The sequence below is a fragment of the Sorghum bicolor genome, chromosome 5 (genome assembly GCF_000003195.3).
Source record: "Sorghum bicolor cultivar BTx623 chromosome 5, Sorghum_bicolor_NCBIv3, whole genome shotgun sequence".
In the NCBI taxonomy this organism is placed as follows: Eukaryota; Viridiplantae; Streptophyta; class Magnoliopsida; order Poales; family Poaceae; genus Sorghum; species Sorghum bicolor.
The window spans coordinates 45,787,445-45,803,267 of NC_012874.2; positions in this window are offsets into that span (position 1 = coordinate 45,787,445).

Sequence of the window (15,823 nt, forward strand, 5' to 3'; positions counted from 1 at the left end):
AATACTTGGGAGATGCTGTTGATCAAAAGTTTACATGCCATGAATTTCCTGAGGATACTCGTGTTAGGGCTGCTACTAGTGAGTTTACTGATTTTGACTGAGTTTGGTGGATAGAACATGGAAAGAAGAATCCTAATAACATACCTCGAACTTGGGGTGCGTTGAAGCGAATCATGCAGGCTAGATTTGTTCCTTCTTACTATGCACGTGATTTGTTACATAAGTTGCAGCAATTGAGACAAGGTTCTAAAAGTGTAGAAGAATATTATCAGGAATTACAAATGGGTATGCTGCGATGTAATTTAGAGGAGCAAGAGGAACCTGCTATGGCTAGATTTTTGGGCGGGTTAAATCGTGAAATTCAGGACATTCTTGCTTATAAAGAATATAATAACGTAACCTATTTGTTTCATCTTGCTTGTAAAGCTGAAAGGGAGGTGTAGGGAAGACGTTCTAGCACCAGGTCTAATGTTTCTACAGAGAAATCAATATCATGGCAACAACGCACATCTAATTCCATGTCAGGTCGTGCATCTCCCCAACAAAGCCGATCATCGGCGGAACCACCTTCTTCCAATGACAAACAACGTGATTCATCCACAAATTCAGCAACCAAACCAATCCCAAAACCAGCTGCTAGTGCCTCTTCGGTTGCTTCCACAGGAAGAACAAGGGATATCCAGTGTCATCGATGCAAGGGCTACGGATATGTGCAGCGTGATTGTCCCAACAAGCGTGTTTTGGTGGTTAACGCTGATGGTGGGTATTCCTCTGCTAGTGATTTTGATGATGATACACTTGCATTGCTTGCCGGCTGACCATGCAGGTAGTGAAGAATATTTAGAAGAACACATTGATGCCGGCGATGCAGATCGCTATGAGAGTCTCATTGTGCAGCGTGTGCTTAGCGCAAAAATGGAGAAAGCGGAACAAAATCAGCGACACACATTGTTCCAAACGAAGTGTGTCATCAAAGAGCGTTCGTGCCGCATGATCATTGATGGAGGAAGTTGCAACAACTTGGCCAGTAGTGAAATGGTAGAGAAGCTTGCACTTACCACCAAGCCACACCCACACCCGTATTACATTCAATGGTTGAACAATAGTGGTAAGGCAAAGGTAACTAGACTTGTGAGAATCAACTTCACCATTGGATCATATAAAGATGTTGTTGAATGTGATGTTGTACCTATGCAAGCTTGTAATATTCTACTAGGTAGACCTTGGCAATTTGATAGGGATTCCATGCATCATGGTAGAACAAATCAATACTCCTTCCTGTTCCATGATAAAAAAATTATGTTGCACCCTATGTCGCCTGAAGCTATTATGCAAAGTGATGTTGCTAAAGCTGCAAAAGCTAAATGTGAGAGAAATACAAATGCCAAATCTGTTGCTAATAAGAAAGATAAGATAAAATTAAAAGGCACATGTTTGCTTGCTACTAAATATGATATTAATGAGTTCAATGCTTCTACATCTATTGCCTATGCTATGGTATGCAAGGATGCTTTGATTTTAATTTCAGATATGCAGCATTCTTTGCCTCCTGCTGTTAACATTTTGCAGGAGTATTCTGATGTTTTTCTAAGTGAGGTACCAGCGGGGCTGCCTCCTATACATGGAATTGAGCACCAAATTGATCTTATACCCGGTGCATCTTTTCCAAACCGTGCGCCATATAGGGTAAATCCAGAGGAAACAAAAAAATCCAGCGATAAGTGCAAGAACTACTCAACAAAGGTTATGGAATTGAGGTCGACCAAGCCAAGGTGGAAGCTATACAGGGATGGCGTGTACCAAAGACTATCACCCAGGTGTGGAGTTTCCTAGGACTTGCTCGATTTTGTCGCCGTTTTGTGAAGGATTTCAGCACCATTGCTGCACCATTGAATGAGCTTACAAAGAAGGGATTGCCTTTTGAATGGGGTAAAGCACAAGAGAATTCTTTTAACATGTCAAAAGATAAGCTAACTCATGCACCTCTCCTACAACTTCCTGATTTTAATAAGACTTTTGAGCTTGAATGTGATGCTAGTGGAGTTGGTTTGCGTGGTGTTTTGTTACAAGAGGGTAAACCTATTGCATATTTTAGTGAGAAATTAAGTGGGCCTATTCTCAATTATTCTACTTATGATAAAGAACTCTATGCTCTTGTTCAAACATTAGAGACATGGCAGCATTATTTGTGTCCCAAAGAGTTTGTTATACATTCTGATCATGAATCTTTGAAACATATCCGTAGTCAAGGAAAACTGAATCGTAAACATGCTAAATGGATAGAATTTATTTAATCCTTTCCTTATGTTATTAAGCATAAGAAAGGGAAGGAGAATATTATTGCTGATGCTTTGTCAAGGAGATATACTTTGCTAAATCAACTTGATTACAAGATCTTTGGATTAGAAACAATTAAAGACCAATATGTTCATGATGCAGATTTTAGAGACGTGTTGCTGCATTGTAAAGATGGAAAAGGATGGAACAAATTCATCGTTAATGATGGGTTTGTGTTTAGAGCTAACAAGCTATGCATTCCAGCTAGCTCTGTTCGTTTGTTGTTGTTGCAAGAAGCACATGGAGGTGGCTTGATGGGCTATTTTGGAGCCAAAAAGACAGTGGACATACTTGCTGGTCATTTCTTTTGGCCAAAGATGAAAAGAGATGTGGAGAGGTTTGTCGCTAGATGCACAACATGTCAAAAGGCAAAGCCACGGTCAAATCCACATGGTTTGTACTTACCTCTACCTGTTCCTAATGCTCCTTAGGAGGATATATCTATGGATTTTGTGTTGGGGTTACCAAGGACTAGGAGGGGACATGATAGTGTGTTTGTGGTTGTTGATAGATTTTCTAAGATGGCACAATTCATACCATGTCATAAAACTGATGATACTACATATATTGTTGATTTGTTCTTTCAATAAATTGTTCGCTTGCACGGTGTACCCAACACAATTGTTTCTGATCGTGATGCTAAATTTGTTAGTCATTTTGGAAGACTTTGTGGACAAAATTGGGGACTAAACTTTTATTTTTTACTACATGTCATCCTTGAAAGGTCCTAATATGGCTAGAGGGGGGTGAATGGCCTATTTAAAAATTCTACAAAAAACACTAGAGCAAGAGGTTAGTAAATAACAAAGCAAAGCATTTTGCTCTAGCTCTAAAGGGGAGTTTGCAAGCCACCTAACCAACAATTCTAGTTGCTATGATCACTATGCACACAAGAACTAAGTCTCTACTTACACTAGAGAACTACCTAAAGTTTCTATACAAGAAGTAAGCTACTCTAGTTTGCAAGAAAGTAAGAGACAGTGTTTGATCTTTATACCACCGCGTAGAGGGGATAAACCAATCACAATATTATGAAGTCCAATCACCGGGAGAAATCCAATCAACAAACACAATGGAGACACAAGATTTTTCTCCCGAGGTTCACGTGCTTGCCGGTACGCTACGTCCCCGTTGTGTCGACCAACACTTGGTGGTTCGGTGGCTAAGAGGTGTAGCACAAACCTCGTCCTCACTAGGACACCACAAGAACCTACCCACAAGTGAGGTAACTCAATGACACGAGCAATCCACTAGAGTTACCTTTCGGCTCTCCGCCGGGGAAGGTACAAGACCCCTCACAATCACCGGGAGATGGCCACGAACAATCATCAACTCGTGCCAATCCTCCTCCGCTCCTCCAAGCCGTCTAGGTGGCGGCAACCACCAAGAGTAACAATAAAACCACAGCTAGAACGATCCCCAAGTGCCACTAGATGAAATCACTCAAGCAAATGCACTTGAAATCACTCCCAATCTCACAAAGATGTTTAATCTATGAAGGAGATGAGTGGGAGGTGTTTGCTTAGGCTCACAAGGATGTCAAGTATGTTAGAATCCAAGAGAGTGAGCCCAAAGCCTGCCAAACACGTATTTATAGCCCCTCAAGCAAATAGAGCCGTTGGCTCTTTCACTGGGCAAAACTCGGGGTCACCGGACGCTCTTAAAGGGGCACCGGACGCTCAACACCTGCGTCCGGTGCTCCAACGTCAGCCACGTGTCGCCTTTTGAACTTCTCGTGTTAGAGTCTAACGGTCACCTGCAGTGCACCGGACGCTGAGCAAGTTGGCACCGGACGCGTCCAGTGCACACCGGACCTGTGCGCAGAGAGCTCCACAAACTCGTAGGGTCACCGGACGCTAAGCACCGGTAGCGTCCGGTGCTCACCGGACCCATGCGCAGAGAGGGTCGCAAAACGCCCGCACACCGGACGCGCACCACCGCACGCTCAAGCCAGCGTCCGGTGCCTATCGTTCGGTGCCTTACCCCAGCTGGGCTAGGCACTGTTTGCACCGAACGCTCAGACTTAGCGTTCGGTGCCTCAGTGGCCAGCGTCCGTACTCCCGCGACTTCTCCAAATTTTCCCACCGGCGCAATAGAAAATATGCACTTCATTTTCTCAAAGTGTGCCAACACCACAACGTGTGTACCAACAAATGCACGTGTGTTAGCATTTTCACAAACATTTTCTTCGAAGGAGTTAAGTTAGCTTACTAGGTTCTAAATGCATGCACATGAACAATAACACCTAGTGGCACTTGATAACCGCTTAGCCAAAGAATTCCCCTCTTTATAGTATGGCTATCTATCCTAGATGTGATCACACCCTCTATGGTGTCTTGATCACCAAAACCAAAACCCTAAGCAATACCTTTGCCTTGAACTCCATAGGGTTTTATTTTTCTCTTTCTTCTTTTCCAAGTTGAGCACTTGATCATGTTGCTCCTTCACTTGGCATGTACCAACCTCATTAAGTTTACACACACTTAGCATAGAGGTTAGTACTAGGGTTTCATCAATTATCCAAAACCAAACTAGGGCTTTCAATCTCCCCCTTTTTGGTAATTGATGACAACCCTTTTTTACAAAGATTTTCAATAAAATTTTCTTGAATTCATGTTGCTTGCCCAAGCATTTTACCATGTGCAAAGGTTATGGACAAGTTTCATAAACCCAAATTGGTAGGAATTGCTCCCCCTACATATGTGCTAAGAGTTTGGATTTGAAAGCTTGCACATATGCTTGAATAGGAAATGTAGGAGTCAATTTCTACCAAATGATGCTAAGGTGTAAAGAATGGACCTTTGAAGCGTGATACCAATCGGAGTTGCCAATGTATACCATCCTTAGCACCATTAGTAACTAGACATTCACAAAACTAGAACACCTTGTGAGATCAACATTATATACAAGGTTCTAGTACCACTTTGTGAAACAACTAAAAGTCTAGTTACACTACCTTTGCATGCTAGTTCTTCATTTCATCAATCAAACCTATAACTAGCATACACCACACAAGCAAGACATTGGAGAGAAAGCTTCTAAAGCTAATGCAAATGCAAGCAAACATATGTGATGCACTTTTAAATGCAACATACAAGTTTATGAGCTTGCTCCCCCTACATGTGTGCTTCAAAATTTTAATTGATCCCCTTCTTTTATCATGTTACTCCCCTATCTTAAATCTTTGGGAAATTCTCTCCCCCTTTGTCATCAAAGACCACAAAAGGTGAGCTCAAATTTTAGATAGGTTAGTGTGAAACCATGTGAAGTGAGATCATTTTACGAAATTGGTTCAATCTAGATTACTTGCCTAAGATATTTAACTCGGTTTGATCCAAGGACAAGCTTCTTCACACCTCCAAATAAGGGTTATCTTGTACCATGTTGAGTTAAACACTTATAGCTCATATTCTAGATCAAACACTAGGATTGCAAGCCCACAAACATGTCATATGCTACCACTAGATCAAGTCAAGCATAAAAGCAATAGTGGTACCATACAAGCATCAAATTCATTTGATTTTCATGAATGAGCCTAAGACATGTAGGGAATGACTAGATGCACTAAGCAAGTCCTGAGCATAGCATGGATGACATGTCAAACAATTTTACCTTGCTTTGCTCGAAGGAGAGGCATGTCATAAAGTGGGGGTGCATCAACACATATTTGAGAAGTCAAGTATGTTCAATTCATTCCTTAGCTTGTAAAACCTCTTCTCATCAAGTGGCTTGGCGAATATATCGGCAACTTGATTATCGGTGCCTATACACTCAATACAAATGTCCCCTTTTTGTTGGTGATCTCTTATGAAATGATGGCGGACATCTATGTGCTTTGTTCTTGAGTGTTGAACCGGATTGTTGGTGAGCTTCACGGCACTTTCATTGTCACATAGCAATGGCACTTGTTTGAAATTGATTCCAAAGTCCTTCAATGTTGCCTTCATCCATAGGATTTGTGCACAACAACTACCGGCCGCAATGTACTCCGCTTCGGCGGTTGATAGTGCAACACTATTTTGCTTCTTGGATGACCATGAGACAAGTGATCTTCCCAATAGTTGACAAGTGCCTGATGTGCTTCTTCTCTCAACTTTGCATCCCGCATAGTCCGAATCGGAATATCCAACAAGTTCAAACTTTGCACCTTTGGGATACCATAGACCAACATTTTATGTATGCTTCAAGTACCTCAATATTCTCTTTGTTGCTTCAAATGACTTTCTCTTGGTGAGGCTTGAAATCTTGCACACAGGCATACACTAAACATGACATCCGGTCTTGATGCGGTCACATAGAGTAGACTTCCAATCATAGACCGATATAACTTTTGATCCACCTTATTTCCACTTGTATCACTATCTAGGCTTCCATTTGTTCCCATTGGAGTGCTAATTGATTTTGCATCATCCATACCAACCTTTAGAGAGTAAGAAATCTTTCAATCTCTTATACCATGCTCTTGGTGCTTGCTTCAAACCATACAATGCCTTTCTTAGCTTGTAAACATGGTTGGGTTTCTTGTCATCTTCAAAACCGGGAGGTTGCTCAACATAAACTTCTTCATTGCTCAACATTAGAGGTAGGAAGCACTTGATCTTTGTCATCTTCAACATCAATCACCTCTCTAGGCCTTAAATCACCAATGTCCATATTCTTCATTGCATCGGCCAACTGAGTGCCTCTCACATCATCTAGATTCTCTTCTTCCTCTTGAGAGCCATTGGTTTCATGAAATTCAACATCATGCACCTCTTCAAGAGTACCACTAGCCAAATTCCAAACTCTATAAGCTTTGCTAGTAGTTGAGTAACCAAGCAAGAAGCCTTCATCACATTTCTTTTCAAATTTACTCAATCTAGTGCCTTTCTTCAATATGTAGCATTTGCACCCAAAAACCCGAAAGTATGCAATGTTGGGCTTTCTTCCATTCAAGAGCTCATATGGAGTCTTCTCCATCATTGGGTGACAATAGAGTCGGTCGCTATAGTAGCAAGCCGTGTTGATTGCTTTGGCCCAAAAGGAATGACTCACATTGTATTCACTCAACATTGATCTTGCCATGTCAATCAAGGTTCTATTCTTCCTCTCAACAAGACCATTTGATTGTGGAGTGTACTTGTCCGAGAATTGATGCCTAATGCCAAATTCATCACAAAGTTCATCCACTCTTGTATTCTTGAATTCACTTCCATTGTCACTTCTCACTTTCTTGATGGTTGTTTCAAACTCATTGTGTATTCTCTTGACAAATGATTTGAAAGTTGCAAAAGCATCATTCTTGTCACTAATAAAGAATACCCATGTGTATCTTGTGAAATCATCCACTATCACAAATCCATATTTGTTTCCACCAATGCTTGTGTATGTGGTTGGTCCAAATAAATCCATGTGCAACAACTCAAATGCCTTGCATGTACTCATGATGCTCTTCTTTGGATGAGTGTTGCCAACTTGCTTTCCGGCTAGACATGCACTACAAAGCTTGTCTTTCTCAAATGTGACATCTTTCAAGCCTCTAACAAGATCATGCTTGACTAACTTGTTTAATTGTTTCATTCCAACATGACCAAGCCTTCTATGCCATAACCAACCCATGCTAGATTTAGTGAGCAAGCATGTTGATAATTGAGCTTCACTAGCATTGAAATCAACTAAGTATAGATTCTCATATCTAAAACCTTTGAATATCAAGTTTGAGCCATCTACACTTATGATCTCTACATCATCAACTCCAAATATGCATTTGAAACCAAGATCACAAAGTTGAGCTACGGATAGCAAGTTGAAGTTCAAGCTCTCTACTAGTAGCACATTGGAAAGGCTCAAGTCATTGGATATAGCAATTTTACCAAGCCCTTTGACCTTGCCTTTGCCATTATCACCAAATGTGATACAATCAACACCATTGTCATCATTTGTATTGATTGAATTGAACATTCTTGAATCACCGGTCATGTGTTGTGTGCACCCACTATCAAGCACCCAATGCCTTCCTCCGGCTTTATAGTTTAACTACAAAACAAATCAATGTTTCTTAGGTACCCATACTTGTTTGGGTCCTTGGAGGTTAGTGACTAAGCTTTTTGGTACCCAAATGGCCTTCTTCTTTGGACCCACAATTGGTGTACCAACAAACTTAGCATGCACACCCTTCTCACCCTTGGTAAGCACATAACAAGAATCAAAAGGTATGTAGGGTGCATTAGCAATTTTCTTGTTCTTGTTCATTTTATTACAAGTAAGCTCTAGGTGCCCAACTTGCTTGCATCTATTGCAATACCGACCATTGCTCTTCACAAAGCTAGGCTTGTGAGTTACAAAGGCTTTCTTGCCTTTCTTGGGGGTATAGCCTAATCCCTCTTTGTTGAGAGAAAACCTTTGGCTACCCAAGCATTTTAGCAAGCGGGCCTCACCACCAAAGGCCTTGCCTAGGGCGTGAGTGAGCTCATCCACCTCTCTCTTGAGAGTCTCATTCTCAACCTTTAGTGAGGTATCACAAGTGACACTAACACTAGAAGTAGAGGTAGAGTTGGTGGTGGTGGATGAAGACCTACATGAAGAGTTAGTGGCAACAACAATAGGTGGGTTGGGTGATTCTTTAATTAAGTCACATGTTGTGCCCACATCACATGATACAACAATCTTTTCCTTGTTCTCTTCTAATAACAAGGAGTGAGCCTTTTCAAGCTTGGTGTGAGCCTTGGCAAGCTTCTCATGGGCTTCCACTAGCCTCTCATGATTAGCATTGAGCTCATCAAAGGATTGCTCAAGAGCTTTTAACTTCTTGGCCAATTCTTTGCACTTCTTGTTTTTAGATTGAATAAGTGAATCGGCTTCTTCTAGCATGTCCATGAGTTGTTCATTAGTGAATTCATTTTCATCATCACTATCACTATCACTATCATGTTCATTTTCACTTTCACTTTCACTCTCATCATATTGTACCTTGTGGCCCTTGGCCATGAAGCATGAAGGAGTGTCGAAGAGTGATGGCTTGTTGATAGCAATGCTTGCAAGCGCCTTCTTCTTGGATGCCTTGTCATCATCACTAGAATCATCATCTGAAGAAGCATCACTATCACATGTCACAACATAGGATCCACCCTTCTTCTTCTTCTTGAAGACCATCTTCTTCTCTTTCTTTTCTTTCTTCTCCTTCTTGTTCTTCTTCTCATGGTCATCATGATCACTATTGTATGGACAATCCGCTACAATATGATCGGGGCTCTTGCACTTGTAGCATAGCCTCACATGCTCCTTGTTCTTGAAGTGATCTCTTCTCTTTCTTGTGTGATAGCCCTTTTTCTTCATCATCTTGCCAAACTTGCGGACGAAGAGTGCTAGTGCTTCATCATCACTATCATCATTGGAACACTCCTCATCACTTGATTCTTCCTTATTGGCCTTGCCCTTGTTCTTGCTCTTGGATGAAGAGCTAGCTTTGAATGCTACACTCTTCTTCTTCTTGTCATCGTCATCCTTCTTCATGACCTCATCATCATCATTGTCATTGTATTGATCTTCGGTCATGACATCTCCAAGTACCTCATTGGGAGATACTCCCATCAATCCACCTCTAAAGATGATTTTTCTCAATGTCTTGAACCTCTTGGGCAAGCACATCAAGAACTTGTGAATGAAGTCCTCATCCTTCACTTTCTCACCAAGGCCCTTTAGATCATTGATGATAACTTGGAGCCTATAGAACATCTCCAGGATTGACTCATCATCCTTCATCTTGAAGTTGGATAGCTTGTCCTTGAGCATGTACAACTTGGCACTTTTTACCGTTGTAGTGCCTTCATATGTTTCTTCTAGTCTTGTCCACACTTCACATGCCTTCTCAAGATCTTTGACTTGTTCAAATACCTTTGAATCAATGCCATTATAGATTGTGTTGAGAGCCATTGTATTGCATTGTTTGTTTGCTCTCTCATTGTCGGTGGGGTTAGCGGGGTCAAGGATCACAAAATCATTCTCCGTGACTTCCCATACTCTATCATTGATTGATCCAAGGTACATCTTCATTTTTCTCTTCAATAGTCAAAAGAACTTGTGCCATCAAAGAATGGTGGTTTGCCCCCAACATGGTTGAACACTATTTGAGCCATAATTTGAGCACCGAGGTTGTTAAGCCTTCACAAACAGTGACCACGGCTCCGATACCACTTGAAAGGTCCTAATATGGCTAGAGGGGGGGTGAATAGCCTATTTAAAAATTCTACAAAAAACAGTAGAGCAAGAGGTTAGTAAATAACAAAGCAAAGCTTTTTGCTCTAGCTCTAAAGGGGAGTTTGCAAGCCACCTAACCAACAATTCTAGTTGCTATGATCACTGTGCACACAAGAACTAAGTCTCTACTTACACTAGAGAACTACCTAAAGTTTCTATAAAAGAAGTAAGCTACTCTAGTTAGCAAGAAAGTAAGAGAGAGTGTTTGATCTTTATACCACCGCGTAGAGGTGATAAACCAATCACAATATTATGAAGTCCAATCACCGGGAGAAATCCAATCAACAAACACAATGGAGACACAAGATTTTTCTCCCGAGGTTCACGTGCTTGCCGGCACGCTACGTCCCCGTTGTGTCAACCAACACTTGGTGGTTCGGTGGCTAAGAGGTGTAGCACAAACCTCGTCCTTAATAGGACACCACAAGAACCTACCCACAACTGAGGTAACTCAATGACACGAGCAATCCACTGGAGTTACATTTCTGCTCTCCGTCGGGGAAGGTACAAGACCCCTTACAATCACCGGGAGATGGCCATGAACAATCACCAACTCGTGCCAATCCTCCTCTGCTGCTCCAAGCCATCTAGGTGGCGGCAACCACCAAGAGTAACAAGAAAACCACAGCTAGAACGATCCCCAAGTGCCACTAGATGCAATCACTCAAGCAAATGCACTTGGAATCACTCCCAATCTCACAAAGATGTTTAATCTATGAAGGAGATGAGTGGGAGGTGTTTGCTTAGGCTCACAAGGATGTTAAGTATGTTAGAATCTAAGAGAGTGAGCCCAAAGCCGGCCAAACACGTATTTATAGCCTCTCAAGCAAATAGAGCCGTTGGCTCTTTCACTGGGCAAAACTCGGGGTCACCGGACGCTCAACACCTGCGTCCGGTGCTCCAACATCAGCCACGTGTCGCCTTTTGAACTTCTCGTGTCAGAGTCTAACGATCACCTGCAGTGCACCGGACGCTGAGCAAGTTGGCATCGGACGCATCTAGTGCACACCGGACCCGTGCGTAGAGAGCTCCACAAACTCGCAGGGTCACCGGACGCTAAGCACCGGTAGCGTCCGGTGCTCACCGGACCCATGCGCAGAGAGGGTCGCAAAACGCCCGCACACCGGACGCGCACCACCGGACGCTCAAGCCAGCGTCCGCTACCTTACCCTAGCTAGGCTAGGCACTGTCTGCACCGGACGCTCAGACTTAGCGTCCGGTGCCTCAGTGGCCAGCGTCCGTACTCCCGCGACTTCTCCAAATTTTCCCACCGGCGCAATAGAAAATATGCACTTCATTTTCTCAAAACCCATCCTCTCTCTAACCTTCAAACTCCACCTCCTTCTCAAAGTGTGCCAACACCACAACGTGTGTACCAACAAGTGCACGTGTGTTAGCATTTTCACAAACATTTTCTTTGAAGGAGTTAAGTTAGCTTACTAGGTTCTAAATGCATGCACATGAACAATAACACCTAGTGGCACTTGATAACCGCTTAGCCAAAGAATTCCCCTCTTTATAGTACGGCTGTCTATCCTAGATGTGATCACACCCTCTATGGTGTCTTGATCACCAAAACCAAAACCCTAAGCAATACCTTTGCCTTGAACTCCATAGGGTTTTATTTTTCTCTTTCTTCTTTTCCAAGTTGAGCACTTGATCATGTTGTGGTTATCACCATCAACACCATGATCATCACTTGCTCCTGCACTTGGCATGTACCAACCTCATTAAGTTTACACACACTTAGCATAGAGGTTAGTACTAGGATTTCATCAATTATCCAAAACCAAACTAGGGCTTTCAATCTCCCACTTTTTGGTAATTGATGACAACCCTTTTTTACAAAGATTTTCAATAAAATTTTCTTGGATTCATGTTGCTTGCCCAAGCATTTTACCATGTGCAAAGGTTATGGACAAGTTTCATAAACCCAAATTGGTATGAATTGCTCCCCCTACATATGTGCTAAGAGTTTGGATTTGAAAGCTTGCACATATGCTTGAATAGGAAATGTAGGAGTCAATTTCTACCAAATGATGCTAAGGTGTAAAGAATGGACCTTTGAAGCGTGATACCAATCGAAGTTGCCAATGTATACCATCCTTAGCACCATTAGTAACTAGACATTCACAAAACTAGAACACCTTGTGAGATCAACATTATATACAAGGTTCTAGTACCACTTTGTGAAACAACTAAAAGTCTAGTTACACTACCTATGCATGCTAGTTCTTCATTTCATCAATCAAACCTATAACTAGCATACACCACACGAGCAAGACATTGGAGAGAAAGCTTCTAAAGCTAATGCAAATGCAAGCAAACATATGTGATGCACATTTAAATGCAACATACAAGTTTATGAGCTTGCTCCCCCTACTTGTGTGCTTCAAAATTTTAATTGATCCCCTTCTTTTATCATGTTACTCCCCTATCTTAAATCTTTGGGAAATTCTCTCCCCCTTTGTCATCAAAGACCACAAAAGGTGAGCTCAAATTTTAGATAGGTTAGTGTGAAACCATGTGAAGTGAGACCATTTTACGAAATTGGTTCAATCTAGATTACTTGCCTAAGATATTTAACTCGGTTTGATCCAAGGACAAGCTTCTTCACACCTCCAAATAAGGGTTATCTTGTACCATGTTGAGTTAAACACTTATAGCTCATATTCTAGATCAAACACTAGGATTGCAAGCCCACAAACATGTCATATGCTACCACTAGATCAAGTCAAGCATAAAAGCAATAGTGGTACCATAGAAGCATCAAATTCATTTGATTTTCATGAATGAGCCTAAGACATGTAGGGAATGACTAGATGCACTAAGCAAGTCATTAGCATAGCATGGATGACATGTCAAACAATTTTACCTTGCTTTGCTCGAAGGAGAGACATGTCATAAAGGAGGGGTGCATCAACACATATTTGAGAAGTCAAGTATGTTCAATTCATTCCTTAGCTTGCAAAACCTCTTCTCATCAAGTGGCTTGGTGAATATATCGGCAAGTTGATATCGGTGCCTATACTCTCAATACAAATGTCCCCTTTTTGTTGGTGATCTCTTATGAAATGATGGCGGACATCTATGTGCTTTGTTCTTGAGTGTTGAACCGGATTGTTGGTGAGCTTCATGGCACTTTCATTGTCACATAGCAATGGCACTTGTTTGAAATTGATTCCAAAGTCCTTCAATGTTGCCTTCATCCATAGGATTTGTGCACAACAACTACCGGCCGCAATGTACTCCGCTTCGGTGGTTGATAGTGCAACACTATTTTGCTTCTTGGATGACCATGAGACAAGTGATCTTCCCAATAGTTGACATGTGCCTGATGTGCTTCTTCTCTCAACTTTGCATCCCGCATAGTCCGAATCGGAATATCCAACAAGTTCAAACTTTGCACCTTTGGGATACCATAGACCAACATTTTGTGTATGCTTCAAGTACCTCAATATTCTCTTTGTTGCTTTCAAATGACTTTCTCTTGGTGAGGCTTGAAATCTTGCACACATGCATACACTAAACATGACATCCGGTCTTGATGCGGTCACATAGAGTAGACTTCCAATCATAGACCGATATAACTTTTGATCCACCATATTTCCACTTGTATCACTATCTAGGCTTCCATTTGTTCCCATTGGAGTGCTAATTGATTTTGCATCATCCATACCAAACTTCTTGAGCATGTCTTTTATGTACTTGCCTTGACTCACAAATGTGTCATTCTTCAATTGCTTGATTTGAAGACCCAGGAAGTAACTAAGCTCTCCAATCATTGACATCTCAAACTCATTAGCCATCATGTTGCCAAACTCCTCACAAAATTCTTGGTTAGTTGATCCAAATATGATATCATCAACATATATTTGCAACACAAACAAGTCCTTGCCAATCTTCTTGGTGAAGAGAGTGGTGTCAACCTTGCCCATCTTGAAACCTCTAGAGAGTAAGAAATCTTTCAATCTCTCATACCATGCTCTTGGTGTTTGCTTCAAACCATACAATGCCTTTCTTAGCTTGTAAACATGGTTGGGTTTCTTGTCAACTTCAAAACCGGGAGGTTGCTCAACATAAACTTCTTCATTGATATATCCATTGAGAAATGCACTTTTCACATCCATTTGGTATAGCTTGATGTTATGAGCACAAGCATAGGCCAACAAGATCCTAATTGCTTCCAATCTTGCAACCGGGGCATATGTTTCACCAAAGTCAAGACCTTCAACTTGAGTATAGCCTTGTGCTACCAATCTTACTTTGTTTCTTACAACTATCCCATCTTGATCTTATTTGTTGCGAAAGACCCATCTAGTACTAATGACATTGTGATCACTAGGACTCTCAACTAATTCCCATACTTGATTTCTCTTGAAGTTGTTAAGCTCTTCATGCATAGCATTTACCCAATCAACATCTCTCAATGCTTCATCAATCTTCTTTGGCTCAATGTGAGACACAAAGGAGAAATGGTCACAAAATGATGCTAGTCTTGATCTAGTTTGCACTCCTCTTTGAATGTCACCTATGATATGATCCAATGGATGATCTCTTGCAATATTTGTTGGTTGGAGTATTTGCACTTGATTGCTTGAGCTTGGTTGATCATGAGATGATGTACTAGCTTGTTGATCTTGCACTTGAGTACCACTTGTACTAGCTTGATTTTGATCATGAGAACCACTAGCTTGCACATTAGAGGTAGGAAGCACTTGATCTTTGTCATCTTCAACATCAATCACCTCTCTAGGCCTTAAATCACCAATGTCCATATTCTTCATTGCATCGGCCAACTGAGTGCCTCTCACATCATCTAGATTCTCTTCTTCCTCTTGGGAGCCATTGGTTTCATCAAATTCAACATCATGCACCTCTTCAAGAGTACCACTAGCCAAATTCCAAACTCTATAAGCTTTGCTAGTAGTTGAGTAACCAAGCAAGAAGCCTTCATCACATTTCTTTTCAAATTTACTCAATCTAGTGCCTTTCTTCAATATGTAGCATTTGCACCCAAAAACCCGAAAGTATGCAATGTTGGGCTTTCTTCCATTCAAGAGCTCAATCTAGGAGTATCATCATGTGCGTCGAGATTGATTTTCAAGCATTTGGTACGTTCCATGCAAACCGTGCATCTATCTTGCATCAAGATTAGCACTATCTCCAAACAGACCGAACCGAGCACCACTTGAGCCCCTTCACCTAGGAGTACCCACAAGCGTGTCCAAAATGGTTTCTTAGACTATGG